The sequence below is a fragment of the Calidris pugnax genome, unplaced genomic scaffold, assembly GCF_001431845.1.
Source record: "Calidris pugnax isolate Ruff unplaced genomic scaffold, ASM143184v1 scaffold103, whole genome shotgun sequence".
In the NCBI taxonomy this organism is placed as follows: domain Eukaryota; kingdom Metazoa; phylum Chordata; class Aves; order Charadriiformes; family Scolopacidae; genus Calidris; species Calidris pugnax.
Genome location: NW_015090990.1, coordinates 6266833 through 6286204, shown reverse-complemented (window position 1 = coordinate 6286204; position 19372 = coordinate 6266833). Strand labels below are relative to the sequence as shown.

General features: G+C 39.4%; 1 protein-coding gene across 4 annotated transcripts in view; it reads right to left on the bottom strand.

Annotated features, from left to right (window-relative positions):
• The window catches only part of CSRNP3 (cysteine-serine-rich nuclear protein 3), a 110175-nt gene that overhangs the window by 38962 nt on the left and 51841 nt on the right, over positions 1 to 19372 (bottom strand). Inside the window, exon 1 of one of the 4 annotated variants that reach the window (XM_014954265.1) lies at positions 7050 to 7249. The exons of the other annotated variants lie outside the window; for them this stretch is intronic. The gene's annotated coding sequence lies outside the window, so the exon portion shown is untranslated. Of the gene's footprint in view, positions 1 to 7049; positions 7250 to 19372 lie in introns of those variants that run through there. 4 annotated transcript variants of the gene reach the window in all.

Here is a 19372-nt window from a genome sequence, read left to right as displayed (position 1 = left end):
TGCCCAACCAACATGTAACGTTACAATCTGCAGGCTTAATGCACACCCAAGACAGTCCTAAGTAGGCATTCAGGCTCATAAAAAAGAACACCTAAAAATAAAGACATAAAATTAAAATTTGCTTCTATTATTTGCTTTTTGGCTTTTCACCATACATGGTGTATCTATTCAACCAGGAAAATCAATATGTTTATTTGAAAAACCCTGAAGATTTTTAGTAACAATGTTACTTCAACAATAAACACTGATGGGGGAAATTAACCAAAAAACCCACACCCTAATATGCACAACAAATTACTGAATACAGGAAATAATAAATTTATACAATAACTGATAAGATTCCTCCTGCCACTGACACATTATGTAGAGTGTTGACAATTCACCTTCTCTTCTAAGAATAGCACAAGGTAAAAACAACCTACTCGGTTATCAGCTAGAAAATACAAGTAGAATTTAATTTCGAGTTTACAAAAATGAATGGAAATTGATTCATTATAGATTTGCGTCTTCTGGATGGGATAACCTGAGGCACAGTAGGGGGTCTGGTTCACTGATGATCTTCCCCAGGGTTGTGGTGTTTAATGCATTCCTCTATGTGGTTACTTTGATAATCAGGGATTTAGTCATTGTGCAATTATTTTCACTGCTGAGAATGACCAATCTTTCTTTTCCATCTTACCCCCTATTTGCACAATTTCACTGAATTTCACTGAATTTTTAGAGTTGGAAGGGACCATAGAGATCATCTAGTCCAATACCTGAAGAAGATCTACTACTTCTCTTTCAAGCTCAGCTAAAATGAGGTAATGGGTTAAAAAAATAATAAGGAAAATATGATAGACATATCAGACAATATGATAGGCATAGACAAAACATAACTGCATAAGCCTAATTTCCTTAAGAAATCAATCCAAAAGATCAACTACACTAAGATTTCGAATTCTTAAATTTAGTGACCACAGCATCACAGAATGAGACGGATGATTTTTATGAAAGGGGACAAAACATGCAAGACATGCATACTAAAACATTTCTCTGTAAGCTAGTAATTTTCTCAGTGATTTCAATACTTAACAACCTCAAAAAGGTAGGATTTTTAAAGTGCATATTCAATTACAGCAAATCTTTCCAAAAGAACTTCCTACTTTCAGCCAGCAAAAATTACACATAGGTCCTTACCCACCTGTGAGTGTGTACCTTTGTATACTTGACACAAAGGCACACAAAGGAAGAGTATATGCTGTTATCACAACACGAACATGTAAAGCTATAGACCACAATAAGCCTGACTACGAGTCTATGATTCTATGACCTAAAATTAGATCCCAATTGTGTTAAAATTGAACGTTGACTCTCTTCTCTTTTTTGTAATACTGAAGAAAATCTAGAGTTTATGGCTGTAGTGACTTGGCATCATAATAAACATGTTGAAAAATCCCTTTCAGTTCACTTTATAATTCAAAGCTGAAAACTGTTCCCGAAGGCTGACAGAAGAGCTGCAGGTCTAATAACAAGTATGTACCCATCCAATTCCCACGGCACTCTTGTCACCGAGACAGTGATGAATGGAAACTAAGCAGCCAGCCCGTTCCCGTAGTATTGCCTGACTTGTAAGCACCTTATGACCATTCAACGACATCTCAGCTAGAGGACTCTGTTGGGACAAAATTAATTATCTGCCCTATGCTCTCCTAAAAAGCACTGCTGTGAAGGTATGTGGCTTTCTTTCAACCTGCAGTATTTTTTTTTTTTTTACTTGCTATATTTAATGGTATTTTGCTTTATCAGATCTCTGATTATTTAGTCTTTTCCAGGGGAGCGGGGATGAGAAGGTTAATACTTCGCAATTCTCACTTTTCCATTTTATCCTTAAAAGATGTTTGTTCAGAAATAAAAGTGGGTGAGGAGGGCATAATGGTAAACAACTGAGCGACTTAATTGAAAGCTACAAAGTTAAACCTTGAGCTACTCTGGAAGTGAAGGGTTCAATAGAGACCCTGGCGCTACAAGGGAGCAGAACAATGGCAGCTCTGCAAGCACTCCGTCCCCCCAGAGCCATGGGGTTTCCCTTCCCCTCATAATAAAATACTTGAAGGCAATAATGTTTGCTTAAGAATAGCCTGCTCAGCTGTCACAGTTCATACTGCAAGTAAGCAGTCCTATCATTTGTTGTCCACACTAAAAACAATTGATAAATACATTTTGTGGCTTTCAACATTTTTTTTATACCCTTTCATCCGCACACAAGTGGCATTTACTACAAATCGAAGTACAACTGAAAACATCTACAATCCAGCTTACTTTTTTAACATATTCATGCTATATTAAAAGGAGACTTTGTTCAATTATAGTATAGAACAGGTTTTAAATCACTGGGAAGTTCATTATCAAATTCAGATCCCTATTCAAAAAAGCCCAACCTCCTCCTGAAGCCACCACAACGCCAGCCTGTCTCATCCTCCCAGAAGCACCAGCCAGGGGCTCCTCAGGTGGGAGATGCCCACGGGCACCCGAGGAACCCCAGCCCCTGCTCAGAGGCTGCCCAGGGAGATGGGTTTGAAGGAGCAGCCCTCTTCCCCCAGCAGGGAGACATAAGCCCCAGTGCTGGTCTGTCAGCCTGTCCTTCTCCAGCTCGTCTGGTTGTGCGACAGCGGTTGCAGGCATCACAGCAGCTCCTGCTGCTTTCAGCAGACAGCACTTTGATTGCAGGGGGCTACAGATAGCCCCATGGCTAGCTAGCCCAGGTACTGGCACCAGAACAGCTGCAGCAGCACAGAGCTCAGAACATTTATCCCCATTTGCAGCATGGATGAAAAATGTTACTTATTTATAGGCATACACAGAAATTATTTACCAGGATGAAATAAATAAATGTAACGCGACCCCAAATTGCTCTCGTTACCCTCGAAGGGGCAGCGAGCTAATGAAAGCTACAATTACCACGGAGGCTTATTTACTCTACATAACAGTATCACTTGATTGCATTTCCTCATTAAAATCCAAGGACTATGCAGGATGGTGAAGCTACACTCGGTAAATGATGTTCTAGTTCCTGCCCACATCCCTCAGAAAGACAGATGAGGGTCAGGCTCCATACCATGTAGCCCATATTTCCTACTTCACACTAGACAATAAAATAAATATGCAAATTCCTATTGCTTATGAAAGAGCAGGATACTAACCAGTCCCAAACAAAATCAGGACATCAAGTGAAATATTTCATTAAATGATTTATGAAGTAGTAACTAAAAGCCATCTTTTCACCAGAAAGCCTAAATGCAAGTGGTCCAATACATTTTGATGTTATAAGAAGTATCATTATTTATATTTTTACATTTAAATGTACAATACCCCAAAAAACTCAAGCAGCTCCTCCTCCTTTTATCCCTAATTTTGCTTTTAGACAACTTACATCTTAAGTGTATTTTCCAACAATTTTTTATGGCGATACTCATTTATGTTCCTTTTCCCATTTTCCCTATTTCATTGTTGAAAAAAAAAAGATATGAAGTGAGCGAGAACTTTTTTGGAGTGTGGGGTATAAGACTAGAGGAAGGGGAGTTGTTGGAGAGCATTCTATATAAATCTGAAAGAGGAAAAAGCCCACCATTTTCCAGATTTTTTTTTTTGTTAGCAATTATTCACAACTCCAACTTATTACAGGTTTCATGAAAATACTGTATCCATATTTGTGGAGAGATGGAGAAATTAAAGCCATGTTATTTATCGCAGAGCTGTTTTAATCCAATAAATATTTTTTGCTTGTGTGCATTTGTAGATGAAACATATCTGTCTTTTATCAACATTCAATCCCTTTTTCAGGGTCAAAAAAAGCTACAAAAGAGCAATGAAGCAATAGTGATCAAAACTCACTGGTAGGACTTCAAATAGCATCAACATTTTAAAGATGTGATAGTGTTTGGTGATGTTTTACTAAGGGAATGGCATGTTTATAATCCATTTTTTCTCAGCATCATAACTAATTTAGAGCAAGGACAAAGACAGATACTGACAGACTACAAGTAAATTTATCTTTCAGACAGCTTTACCAATCTTGCAATAGATTATACGCGCCTTGCTTCAGCCTGACCTTCCATCTCCTTGTTCAGGGGTTCAGATTCAGTTACTAAAAGCACCTTTTAAGATAAAGCAAGAGTTTTAGATAGCAGAATCATCTGTTGCTAATTCAGGGAAAATGCTTAAGCTCTGGAATAAATTTCCCAACAATTGCCATTATGTACCCTAAACCATGACTTGCATGTCTTCAATTAACATTAAAATTAAACTTTATTATTCATCTATTACATCTATCAAAATCAATGCGTTTATCAAAAAAAGCAAATTATTCTTTCCAATAAACAAATGAGACCAAAAATCTAAGATACACAATAAACACTGTGCACGCTCAAAGCAAAGCATTACATGTCAGGCTCAGGCTTCTCAGACCTAGAAGTAAATTAAGACTAGTAGAATTAACACTGAATTTCAGTAATACAGGCGATCAGAATCATGTCTCTGACTCCAAGATGTCTGATGCATTCAGAAAGATGTGGCTTAAAGGAGCTCAACACCCAGCATTCAACTTGCAGCACCAAGTGATTATATAAATCATAGTTTCTACTGGAGTTTAGGTGGGGGGAAAAGTGTATTTCCCCATATTCCCACAATTACCAAAACTTGATAGCAGCACTAAACACCTGTTTGCTTCAGGAACTCTTTGGATTTTTTCTTTAAAGTTCTTTAAATAACTTAATACCAGGAGCATTTTAGAATATGAAGCGTCTGATCCACAGGAAAAATGTTTGAAATTTTGTTTCTTGCATGCAGATATGGAAAAGACAGGTGTATTTCAAAGTTGTGATTCCGTTAAAGCAGTGGGAATGCTGTTCCAGAGGGATGTTCCTATTGTTATTTTAGTGCACAGTTAATTTTATCTATGTATGTCTCTAAGTACCCAACTGCCTCATAAATCTAAACTTAAAATCACTGTACTCATTTTAGACAAATACAGTAATTATACGATAATTGCATGACTATATGCTGCTTTATTTTCTCCATTTAAATTAGCGTAGTGACAAGTTCAGTGCATCTCATCCACTCAGATGACAGATACCGCAGGTGTCACTAGGATTTTACCAGTGACCTCCGTGAAACAAACTGCGAGCTGTGTACGAGAGATACGGTGGAACAAACCCTTAACGCGTCCTGTTGAAAGCCATTGTCTAAAGCACCGACACGCCTGTTTCCAGAGAGACAGCGAGCTCTAGCTGAGAACTACTTTCTGCGGGAGAAACGTTTTAACACTGCGACTGCAAAGCCGCTTCACCCCGTTTTAGTAATAGTCATTAACCAGAAAAATTTTGCACGTGAAGACACGCCAAACGCCTGAATGTAAGCGAGCGCGGGGTACCCAGCCCCCTGCCCGGGACGGGGCGGTAAATACGCCGGTGTTTATTTGCAAGGGCAGCTCTCGCTCCGCGCCGCTCCTCGCAAAGCCCGCACCACGGCGTTCCGACACAGGCTCCCTGCGGAGCGAGGGCGGCGCGAAGCGGACGGAGCGCGGAGGAAGCGCGGACAGCACCGCGGGAACGCCGCGCTCCCCGCTATTTATTAAGGCCATCACGGGCTACACCACAGCTCTGCTCCTGCTGAAGTGAGTCCAGCCTTGCCCAATTTAACTCATCCATGTTTTTCCTAGCAGCTTCTCCCAAGTCCCATAGAGGCTGAACAGAGTGAAAAGAATTGCTAATCAACACTGGTGATAAAAAGCTGAAATAATGCACTTAAAACCACATGACATCTTTTTCCCCCCCCCCCCCCCTTTTTTTTTTTTTTTTTATAAAAGAAAAAAAAAAATGATGGGGCAGGGAGTTGGGGTGAAAGCGAAGGGTGTAATTTATGCAGAGCGTGTTTCTGCTCACCCACGTGAATTAGCATCACGCGCAGACACAATAGCGCGGGGGCAGGCGGAGAAGGGGAGCGGAGCCCATGGCCCCCAGCACCCACCCCCTCCCGGGCCCTGCACCCACGACCCCTGCCCACGGGAACAAAACACACGTCGCCAAACTAGTGCAAGGGGGACTTATAAAGAACGCTTCTTAACTGAAATGCAACTCCACATGAAAACATCACCCTGCTCTCTACATTTTAATTTCTGTTTCTTTATTTCCCCAATCGCGTTTCAAGGGCTCCATCTCCCCACCGCTGAAACGTTCTCTAAAAATCAACAGATCTAGTTCTTTGGGGAATGGCCAGCATTTCTGCCGGAGAAGAAAGGAAAACACTGCTAGAAAGAGATTTATGGATTAAAACTCTTACACGGTTAATTTCTATGTGATGTGATATGACGGAGAAATTAAACGTCTACCCTCTGTAAGACAAACACAGGCCCCTAAAATCTCTGGGGGCAATTTTCAAAAAAATAAAATATTATGTATAATTAACTACAACCTACTATGTCGAAGAAATACTTGCTTGAAAAATAATAACATATTTTGCATCAACGTGAAATAAATGCAGAGGGTTATAATATATCATTCCTGTGTGTAAACAAATGCATTAAAATTAACACAAAACACCACTTTTGAAATTATCCAAGAAAAATGTGGAAGAAAAAAAAACAAACATAAGCGCACTGTTAGATATGCTCCAATGTTACGCTCTTTTTAACCAAACGCAGACACTACAAATTTCCTACTGAGAAAGAATTATTCTCGAATACATAGCAGAAAAATAGATTGTTGTTACTAAATATTTTATGATACTGGTAAATGATCCATCCAGCATAAATTTAATTTTATTTGCTATCCAGTTTTTCCATGCACAATTGAAGTTCGATTTGCATAGGAATAATAGTAAAAATATTTTTATAATGAATCTGATCACAGAGCTTACACAATTTTAGCTTGGTATCACATTAATGTGCATCCTTCCAATCCCACCTTACAAAATGCAAAACACCCCTGTCTTTACTAATAATAAGGAAATAGCAAAAACCCCGCTTATATTTAAAATACTGAAGTGTGTGAAGAATCTGTAAAACAACTGACCTGTTCAAATTGTTGTTTTTCCAATCCATGCACTGTTTTTATTAATTAGGAACCAAACCAGATTGATCATCATTTTATAACGTTTGACATATTCACTGTCTTCCTAGTTCCCGTAGAATCTTCTTAAATTTCCCAGCACTGTGTTTTATTGCTGGTACCATATGCTTTATTGTTCAGCCACAAGAGCTTTGCTCTGCACAAAGACTCATTACCTACTGCTTGCTGAGCAGCTTCAGGCTCACTGAGGCTGCCTGCCTGATCACATGGGAGTTTTGTCTGAGAAAGCCAGGCATGCCACTGATTTCACCGGCTACGGATATTTTTATCAGCTGAGGTCTACTATGAGGAAGGAATAGCAAATTCTAAAGCTTCTTTACCTCATTAAGACAGCAGTCATTATGGAAAACCCCTCAACTTTTTTTTTTTTAATTATTATTATTATTACTCCCATTGTAACATGAGTTCAAGTAGAAATTCAAGAGAGTTGTTAAAAGTAATTTTTTCTTGTAGGGAGTGGCAAAAACTGTGCATTGTCTACATTGCTCGACACACAGAGGATGCTGAAATTAATATTCTGAAGAGGTAATATTTGGCCAACACTTAATCTGCCAGTGTTTATCCTTTACGTAGAGGACAAGCTTCTGCATGAAAAATTGTTCCTAAATAGCAGCCCCCTGATTTAAATATCTGTCATCGGTCAAGGGCATTATCCTGTAATCTTTGGTCATAAAATTAGTTTTGCTGGTTTCAGTGAGACTACTCAGGTGAATAAGAATTGGTCATTTCAGCAAGAATTAGTCTCAAATCCAAATGACAAGTTATATAGTAAAATGAAGTCTAATCTCTTTTTGATAATAGCTGGCGATGCTCAGGGTTTGTTGTTGTTGTGGGTTGTTTTTTTTTTGGGGGGGGAGGGGGGGAGTGTTGTGTTTGGTTGGGGTTTTATTGGTTTTTTTAAACACAAAATCCTAAATTGAAATAACATTTTATATTAGTTAAAAACTTACTGTTTACCTAAGCATTTTATACTGGAATAAGCGAGTATCTACATTCAAAATTACAACAGCACTTACACAAAAAGATAAATATTTAATGTTTTTTTCCCTGATACATTAACGGCATTGGGGATCCATTTTGGAATATTTGGAATAGCTTAACTCCTACCGCAGAGTGAATTCCCAGAATATTCTAATTTAAAACTCTTAACATACAGCTAGTGATAATAAATGAACATCTCTTCTCCACCCTGAAAACTGGTACTGAACACGTAATTAACCATAATATTAACATTGCAAAGGTGCTGCTATTCTGTGAAATAGTCAATTATCTCTGGAATAATTCATGGCATTTTGAAAATATAAGATGGCAAAAAGAAACTGTTTTCTCATTAATATTCCACAGATGAAATACCTACTTATTCTGTTTAAGGTCTCCCTCGTTAGAATAAATGACAGCTTGTTGCTCATTCTTGGCATTATTCTGGTCCTATGGAAGTCAGGGGAAGTTTTGCCACTGATTTGCATGGAAAAAGGGACAAGCCTGACGAACAGAGATTCATGCACTTTACTGTGTCATCATGCAAATCAATGACAAAACTCCCTGTTTATTGTTCTCGGCATTGTGCTCATTGTGTATTATTAATGTTTTCTAACAGTTGATATGCAGTCTCTATTGATTACACTGAATTATAAAAGAGGGGTAGTAAAGAATTCAGAATAACCCACAACTAAATCCAACGATTAATATCTTCTAGATTCTCACATTCATTTTGTTTAATAAAAAATTCCATTATCAAGAATGAGTGCGTTTTAAAATGCCACCATTTCTATCTACCCAAAGACACAGAACGAGCAGATGGTTCATAGCTGAGAACCTTCTACATCTCTTAAGCAGGAAACACTACCACGTATACATTAATGAGAAGAAATGAAAGCAGACTAGATGGGTTGCTAACGAACAGCTGGTTTAGCTAAAGCTATGCATATTTTTTTTTCCCCTGGCGATATCATTGATGATGTCACGATGCTAGTGTAGGAGGACATAAACAAAAGGCAGGCATTTTTGCTGCAGTAGCAGTAGGGGGAAAAAAGAAAAAACAAATGTTTGACAGATGGAAAGAAAAAAATCTGATCAGGAAAAGAGTACTATTGTCACATTTTTCTGGGTGTCGTTATATACACTATGGAGCACTTCTCAAATCCTGAAAGGACATCAGAGGAAAACATGTTCAAGGACACGATACAGTTAAACCAGTTAGCAGGAAAGTGCTGCTTCTGCAGGAGACAATAGCAGCAAGCAGTCTTCGTGCTGTACGAAAGGGAGCCTCAGTTAATCAGTTCTTCAAGGTTGAGGGCGGGGGCCAAGGAGGGGGGGAAAGCCTCAATCCTCCATAGTGGAATTTAGGCTATCCTAATTCTAATTTAACATTTTAGGTAGCTAAATTATATTCCATCCCACACTCTTTTCTTACAGATTTACTAAATAGAAGGCAGTCTTTGTGAGAGCCATGTTGTTGAATTTCTGCCCAAACATATTACTGAGGAACTGCCTTTTTGACACCATAAGAGGAGTTAAAGATCACTCAAGAGTTTCACAGTAGTCAAAACCCAGACCTTCCCAGTCACTCCATAGTAGGAAGAGCTCCAAATGAAGCAATACTTTCTGGTACCCTTGCTGTAACAGATGGAACTCCTTCAGGAGAATCCAAATTCACCTCTTCGAAAAAACAGTGGGAGAATGATATGCAAATGCTTAGTAGTCTCTTCTACTCAAAGTGTCCCATGGGAGTCAAGGTAAGCAAGGGCTCTCTCTTCTCTAATAAAAGGTTCCTTTTGAATCCAAATGAAAACAGAATCAAGAACTCGCCAACAAATTGTAAATAAGGGTAAACTGTCAGATCCCACATCTGCTTTGTAGGAAAATCAATTCACAGAACATTCTTACGCTTTCCCGTTCCACACAAGCTATGGCAAAAGGGAACTGCTAAAGAAATTCGGACTCTGAATCATCTCAATCGTTAGCAAGAAATCATTATGTAAAGCCTGGTTTATTCTACCCTATATGCGTTTAAACTTGTGTACTTTTTACACAGTAGTGAAGTACAGATCTTGCACAGAATTTAAGAAACAACAACAAACAAACCCAAAATGGAGTTGATAGCCCACTAATGAGTTTGGTTGTTGCTAAGCTTTTCTGCTCCTCACACCACCCCGCCAGCGAGAAGCTGGGGGTGCACAAGAAGTTGCACAGCCGAGACATCTGACCCCAACCAACCAAAGGAATATTCCATGTTGTGTGATGTCATGCTCAGCATATAAAGCTGGGGAAAGAAGAAAGAACGAGGGGAAGCCTTCGGAGTGATGGTGTTTGTCTCCCCATGTAACCATTACATGCGATGGAGCCCTGCTTTCCTGGAGATGGCCGAAAACCTGCCTGCTGATGGGAAGCAGTGAATAAAATCCTTGTTTTGCTTTGCCTGTGTGCGCAGCTTGAGTGAGCGAGCAGCTACATGGTCCTTGTTGCTGACTGGGGTTAAACCATGACAGTGGCACTATGCATTAGAAGAGCTACTGTACACAAAGAAAAATACTCCTCCATAGTAAACATACAGAGTTTGTTTCTTCTTTCACAACCTTCCTCAATGCTGTTCATTAACCACCAAAATCAAAGAACATATTAACTTCAGCAGGCAAATTAATGTACTGAGAGGCATATAGCCAAGCAGCAAAAGAATCTCTTGACTGCTATTGCACTAGAGGATGTGAATAATCAAAGCAATTAATTCTGTGCTGCTGTAATGCTTGATACAGCCATCGTCCAAAATACCAGCAGAACATGGAATTTCCCAAATAAAACAAAATTCTATTTTAAAGAGCAAACTGCTTGCTATCTTGCTAAAAAAAGGAAAAAAGGCTGAGAAGGTGGCAGATACTTTAAGAAGAGAGATTGCCTGTGCTGTCTTGTATGTGCTTCATCAGCCAGCTTTGCTCCAGCCAGTTTCCATGACAGCTCAGACATAGCAACATGATCCATGCTGGGGAGTAATTCAGAACTACACAGACCTATGCTTGGTGCAGTTAGAAATTGCAAGACATTATCAGAAGAAACAAAAGTGCTTTTTTGTTTTTAATTAACTGACATACTCCCTACTCCATCCCTTTTCTCTTGCTTGGTTACTAAGCACACTTTTTCTCATAGTATCATTTTCCAACTTAAAAGTTTCACATGCCTGTTGACCAGCAAAAAGTTTAAAAGTAAATAAAATTAAGGGATATTTGAAGCAAATGTGATAGCTAGTATTTTCTCTTTTTCTCCAATTGTTTGGTTCTTCTAGTCCCCCTTATACCACAGTAAACCAAAAATAAGTGTACTGAGTCAACACCGTTGAAACAGGAGTAAAATCCTGTCAGGAAGCAGACCATCTTTCCTCACTGGATTTGTCATCAACAAAACTTTAAGCACCACTGCTGCTAAACCAGCAACATTGCCTTATTCCTTGCTTTCACTATTTCTACAGTGGAGCAGACAAGCTCTTTAGTTTTTACCTTCAACAGAAGATGAATTTTTCATTGTTACAATCTTTGAATTTGTTCCTATCTACCACAAACACAAGTATTTTAATTCAAGCAGAGGCAGAAAAAAAATAACAGACACACAGAGCTAAGCAGCAACGCAAACAATTTTTTCCCACCTTTGTATGTCCCACATATCACCTTAGATCTATCATTTAAGGCTTAAAAGGACACCGAATTTCAGGTTGTATGGTAACTTTTCACTGTTTCAAATACCCTATAAAGCCTAGAAATAGATTCTCCTTTAATAATTCTGTCCATTTCCATTTGGCCAGCATTGATTTCTTTCCCCTATGTGTATTCAGCAGAGCTTGAAAATAATTTTTATTTACTTCTTTGTTTGTGTACCAACATCACTGATAACATCAGCACAGCAAAGGGAATCCTATTGCTTATGTTGAGTCTTCTCTACCAGCAAAACACAACACACTTTTCCCCATGTTCCATGACAACAGGCTACATTAAGTAAAAGTATTTTGAAGGAGACACCCCTCTTCATACCCTAAAAAAATTGTAATGTTTTTATTTCCCTTGCAATCAGCATTATAGAAATTAAATGAAAAATCCTACCACATATTTTGGCATACAAAATAAATTCCATAGCATATATAAAAGTTTTTCATCAAGTTAAAACATGAACCGCTATATTCTTACCACTATATCCTCTGCAAAGAAAACTATTTACTATGTCATTCTAACATTCTAAAGCTTTAGAAAGTAAGCCCCTCCAATTCAGAAATATGCGTTCTAAGGAATACTGACTGCTGTTTCTTTCATATAGGAAGGAAATCTATTAGCAATATTTAAATAAAAACATTCATACTAGCACATCAGTGGAGAGTTCTAGGATGCAATGGTACAACTTTATTACTTCAATGATCAAAAAGGACGGCTGATTTATGATTTGATTACACAGCTTGCAACTGATATTAAAAGACACACTATATTTTCGGTCTAAATTGCCAAGGGGTCAAAGGAAAACTGCAGTAGTCACATGCCCTCAAGCTGTGCAAGGACCAACATTTTTGCAACATGCTAAAGTTTGGAAATTCTTTTCTAGAATCACAGAACAGTTAGGTTGGAGAAGACCTTTAAGATCATTCAGTCCAATAGTTCACCTAACACAGCCAAAGCCATCATTAAATAAGTCCCTCAGCACCACATCTCCATGTCTTGTAAATGCCTCCAGGGATGGTCACTTAACCACTTCCCTGGGCAGCCTGTTCCAATGATTAATAACCCTTTCAGTGTAAACAATTTTCCTAATATCTAAACCTCTCCTGGTGCAATTTGAGGCCATTTCCTCTTGCCCTATCACTTCTTATATGGGAAAAGAGACCTCGCTACAACCTCCTTTCAGGTAGTTGTAGAGAGCAATAAGGTCTCCCCTCAGACTCCCTTTCTCTAGGCTAAACACCACCAGTTCCCTTAGCCGCTCCTCCTAAGACTTGCTCTCCAGACCCCTCACCAGCTTCCCTGCCCTTCTTTGGACATGCTCTAGGCACCTCAATATCCCTCCTTGCGAGGGGCCCAAAACTGAACAGAGTATTCAAGGTGTGGTCTCACCAGTGCTGAGTACAAGGGGACAATCACTTCCCTAGTCCTGATGGCCACACTATTCCTGATACAAGCCAAGATGCTATTGGCCTTCTTGGCCACCTGGGCACACTGCTGGCTCACGTTCATCTGACAGTTGACCAATACACCCAAGTTCTTTTCTGCCGGGCAGCTCTCCAGCCACTCTTCCCCAGGTCTGTAGTGTTGTATGGGGTTGTTGTGACCCAAGTGCAGGACCTGGCACTTGGCTTTGTTGGCCTCATCCCATTGGCCTCGGCCCATTGATCCAGCCTGTCCAGATCCCTCTGCAAAGCCTTTCTACCCTCCAGCAGATCAAAACTCTCACCCAACTTGGTGTCATCTGCAAACTTACTGAGGGTGCACTTGATCCCCTCATCCAGATCATTGATAAAGATATTAAACAGAATGGGCCCCAGTACTGAGCTCTGGGGAACGCCACTCATGACTGGCCACCAACTGGATGCAACTCCATTCACTACCACTCTCTGAGCCTGGCCATCCAGCCAGTTTTTTTACCCAGCAAAGAGCATGCCTGCCCAAGCCACGAGCAGCCAGTTTCTCCAGGAGAATGCTGTGGGAAGCAGAGTCAAAAGCTTTACTGAAGTCTAGGTAGACAACATCCACAGCCTTCCCCTCATCCACTAAGCAGAGCACCTTGTCACAGAAGGAGATCACATTAGTCAATTGGGATCTGCCTAACCCATGCTGGCTGGGCCTGATCACCTGGTTGTCCTGTATGTGCTGCGTGATGGCACTCAAGATGATCTTCTTCATAACCTTCCCAGGCACTGAGGTCAGACTGACAGGCCTGTAGTTCCCTGGATCCTCCTTCCAGCCCTTCTTGTAGATGGGCATCACATTTGCTATCTTCCAGTCAACTGTGAGTTCCCTGTTTAGCCAACAGGGAAATGATGGTAAATAATGGAAAAACAGCTTGGTGAGAACTTCCACCAGCTCCCTCAGTCCCCTTGGGTGCATCCCAGCCAGCCCCATAAGCTTCTTCCTGTCTAAGTGGTATAGCAGGTCACTAGCCATTTCTCCCTGGATTATGGGGGCTTCATTGTGCTCCCCATCCCTGTCTTCCAGCTCAAAGGCTTGTGATGGTGAGACTTCTCCCAGCTGCTTACAGAATATTTATCTGCCTTTTCATCTTGGTTGGATGGTCTGTAACAGTCTCAGCATGGTATCTGCCTTGTTGGCCTTCCCCCTGATTCTTACCCATAAACACTCAACCCTATCATCACCATCATTATGCTCTAGACAATCTAAACACTCCCTAACATACAGGGCTACTCCACCACTTCTCATTCCTTGCCTTTCCCTTCTGAACAGCCTGTAGCCATCAATAGCCACACTAGTCATGGGATTCATCCCACCAAGTTTCAGTAATGGCATCTAGGTCACAGCTTTCTAGCAGCACAGCAGCTTCCAGCTCCTCCTGTTTGTGGCCCATGCTGCGTGCACTGGTGTAGAGGCACCTCAGCTGGGCTGTCAACTGTGTCACCTTCTTAGAGGAACACCTCTTAATTTTGTATAAGCGGTAATTGAGCGATTGCGTTATCTAAGAGTCCTACCTAAAAGGCATCTGGGCTAAATACTTTTATTAGAGCATTTTTATAGCCCAAATGTCTTTCAAGATTTCACTATTTCAGAAACCCTTGCGGTTGGTTTGTTTTTTTTTAAATTAAACTGCTTGATACCTACCAGTTGCAGGACTTAATATTCCAGTTAGATGTTTGTTCACAGTATTAAGTAGATACACCTATCCCCCAACTTTATACAACAGCCATGGCCTGAGTGTGTCAGGCTACAGTCCCTAAAGACTGCAGTTTTCTCAGCATCTTATGTTCTGTTATATTCTTTTCCAATGAGTAAATAAAAAAATAAGACTTCCAACCAGGACTGTGTTCAAATACTTTGAATAAGGTTCGCTAATTTATGGCACAGACAAAACTTGGACTGTAGGGATCGCTGATATCACCTGATAGGAAGCTACATCATCTGACAGTTTCCCATGTTGCAGAAAAGAAGCGATTATTACCTCAGTGGGATTTTTGGCATCCCTGCAATGAACGTGGTTTCTCAACCCGATTTATCTCATTGACCCAGCATCTTTATCCTAGGCGCTGAGGATAATATTGTCTCTGACACAGTATTTTTCTTTTCAGGAACCAGAGGAATGTATTTATTTCTGCTATAATAAGTGGAGATAATACTAGTCTTGCCAGATACTTAAAATGAGTGTAGTCAATATGTCTGTTTTGACCTTCCAGGTTATAGCAAAGGTGCAAGCTGTCAGCACCTGCTGTCATTTGCTGTTTACAGACTTTTACTAGATCAACAGCTCAATGCTCATAGGGAAACTCACCAGTTTTGTGACTGAAGAGCAGAAAGTCAAGATCCCTGGCTGTCCCATTCCATCCCCTGGGGTGGGTGGATTTCAGCGACTCTACCATTGCTCTAGCTGCCTGCTTGGAACTGCTCTCCTCCTGCCCTAAGTCCGCTGTCGGCAGCAGTTGTGTAATTTTCCAGGATACAAGGCTGTAAATGCAGACTTCAGCCATTTAAGATTTCATGAAGTATAAAGATTTGCCAGGGCCAACTGTTCTACTTTTCCAGAGCAAAAGCCATTCTCACTGCTCGGGATGTCTTGGATTGAGAGACAAGAGTGGCCCCATTTACATGCAGAAAACATATTTCGTATCACTTACAACGCAATGAGTTCGTTACTGTGCGCTGTGTATCCTGCAGTTTTCTTATTACTGTCTCCAGCACTGTGAGAATTCCTGAGAAGTTGTCATATTTAGCTTGTAAGATACTTAAACCAGCAAATTGGGTTTGCTGGTTTAAAATATTCTGTGCTGATCATCTTATTCTTTTCTTGCAGTTGCAAACAACTCTTAAAAACACTACATACATAGTCATACGGGAGCAGTCCCAGATCTACAATTGCCAGCCTTGTCCTGACAGTGTGTCAAGCAATGACACAGGCAGAGTTTGCAAAGAAAAGCATTATCTTTAAGTAGACCAGCTGAGATGACTAGGAAAGCTGAACCCTTTGAGGACATGAAAAGGGGGTCATACAGACAAAAGTCTGCCCATTTTTCTAACTCTAGAAGTTAATCTAATTTAAAAAATATTAATTTCCCCACAAACATTGTCTGGTGGTTACCCTTAGATTATGATACCACAATAATGACAGCATTAACAGCCTTAAAAGATATAGATAGCCTGACATACAGCCTTAAAAGGCTCTCTGATATATAGCCTTAGAAGCTAAATATCTTAAATGTCAAGCAGGAAACAAAGGTGGATTCAAAGAGCTAGGATTGCGGAGAAAACAAAGAGGTACCACTTGTCATCTCATAACAGTGATTTTTACATGCCGACTGAAAATTTTATACACAGAACAATCAAAGTGAGTTTTACAAAAGAATTTAAAAAAAACCAATGAAATACATTTGCAGGAACTGCTCCAAAGCATCAGAAACAGCAAGGGAATAAAAAATTTCAGAAGTTACCAGTATTAATGAACGCTGACGGGTAAGTGGAGAGGAAAAGACCAAGATGAACTTGCCTCTATTTCAAGAGGCAAAGAATATATTTCTATGGCAGTAAAAAAGTGTGATGCTTAAGGGGATATAAAGACATGCATTAGCAGGTCAAAGTAACATCAACTTTGAAGCAGTATTAGATATATATGAGAACAAAGTATGAAAGGATTTGTTAAGGCCAGGATTTTGTGATACTTGAGATGAAAAATGCTAAGAAGTTTGCATAAGAGTTTTTTGCTTCACAGTTGAGTTCAGTTAATGATCCTGGAGGAAAGACAAACTGCTCACTGGAAAATAAATCTTATCTGGGAGGGATACAGCTATTGTTAGCATTGACATCATAAATGAACTTTTTTTTTTTTTTAAGATTAGCCAGAAAAAGCACAGACTGAAATGAAAAGGCCACCAAAAATGTAACTGTATAGAAGTAGTAGGATGGGGAAGGAAAAAACAAAGAGCCTTTTCAAAACAGAGTAGCAATTAGAGGATTGGAAGAACCAAGAGTGGGAAAAAAAAAAAGCACAGGCAAGCCAAGATTTCAGAAGATGAAATATAGCAAACTCTTGAAGATGGGTTGTGGATTATGAGGCCAAAATTTTTATTTTGAGATCTAGGGAATACATTTTTATCTAATGTGCATATGCAGAAAATAAGGCACAGGGGCCCTAAAGTAACTGAATGACGGAGTAAAGTAAATGAATATCAGAAATACCATACTCTGACACTGACTGCCAACATTTGCTGTGAACATAATTCTATCCATTAAAAAATAAAAAGTAATAAAAACCGATTCCCTTGCAGCCGAACCCTCCAGCTAACTCAGAGGCAAAATTCACAAAGTATAATGTGCACGGAGCAAAAAGTGTTAAATATAAAAGGTACCACTTGGCTAAACAAAACCAGAGAATTTGGTGAAAATACACCAATGACTTCCAACTACTACGGATGGGGGTGGAGAAAGCCAAAACCCAAAATAGTAGACAGACTGACAGCTGAGTCAAATCTAGCCTGAACCAGAACTGGAGTGAAAATTCCTGCCTGTTCACACATCCAGTCTTTTGTTCAATCTCAGCATACAAACAAGGCGACTCTGCCAGTGGCAGAAGCACTGGAATCCTCTATATCCAACACCCAATGGCCAAAGCCAAATCTTCAGAAAACAAAGCTCAGAGGTCCACATATACATGTCAAATACAACGTAGGGGAATTTTCATTAGACAGTGGGTAACCAATGAGGACTCTCAAGCCATAACCTGATTAAGTACAATTCAATAGTAGGAATGAAAACGAGCAACAAATAGCACACATTCTTATCAGAGAGATACAAAGAAACTGTCAAGCAGTTAACGTGTAGCAAATAAAGCTGTTATTCTCACTACACAGGTGGTACTAATACTCTGATGGCTGTATTTCAAATCAGTTTCCATAAGCAGTTAAAACCCTGAAAGCCATTTTTAATAAGTCATTTTGTGAGACCTCAAGCAGCTTAACCATTCCATGCCTTCCTTCTCCATATTAAAAATTAAAAAAAAAAAAAAATTCAAACAACATCTTATTGTTATTTATCCCACAATTATCCTCTTGGTGATTAACAGTAAAAGGTATACTTCAAAGCTACCAGTTGTAAAGAATCTGTCTAATTGAACAATTCAAAATAATTAGAGGAAGAAAATAAATCAGGAGTTATTTTGCACTACTGTCAATAAAAAAGTTTTAAAAAAAGAGAAAATTATAGTTGCAAGTCTGAAAAGCCTGAAATGAACTTTACATTTTTATTTCTAAGTAACATGAGTAAGTAGATGGGAAAGTAATGTTTCTTCTGATACAGGGTGATATCCTGTCACTTGAATTTACAAAAAGAAAATATTTCAGACAGAAAAAATTTAAACCATCTAGCATTATTTTAGTACACACAAAGCAGTTAAAAGCCATTTATTTCTCTTCTCAAAGATAATCCCTACTAATTGCTCTAGTCGTGGAAATACATTCTGTGGGAAAGGATAATGAAGACTACTTGTCAAATTGGTCATGTCATCATTTCGCTGCACAACCCAAACAATATAGCCTGACCCATTCCCAGCATGCTGAATATCAGCCTACAGAAGAGGACCCATGCATAAGCCATTCTGACCTTTCTTGCTAGTTTCTTTTGACCTTTCTGACCTCATTAGACTGCTATAAAGAAAATAAAGAAGCTGTTGGGTACTCTTGATGGATTAGAAATAACAAGAATGTGTCTAGGACTTACTTAACTACTAAACTAGACCACTGAATTATTATGCTTTTCAAACAATCAAAATGATAATGGGGATGATGATGAAGAAACAGAGGAAGGGAAAAACAGATTGTTAAAATTTAAGTGTGAATACTATGTTTTGAAATTGTTCATCAGTATCCTTAACCATTTATTCTGCTGTAATTTTAGATGGCTGGATTTATAAGGCCCCATTTAAGTGAGAAGATACATTAAAAAACAATGGTCCCAACACAGTTATTCTCATGGATATAATTACAGCACCTTGCTAAAAGAGGGCTTTAATCCCTCCCGGCCAGATTTATTTAATGAATTCTTCAAATTCCCAAAGGAAGGAAACTCCAGAGCCTAGAATACCAGTCTCTG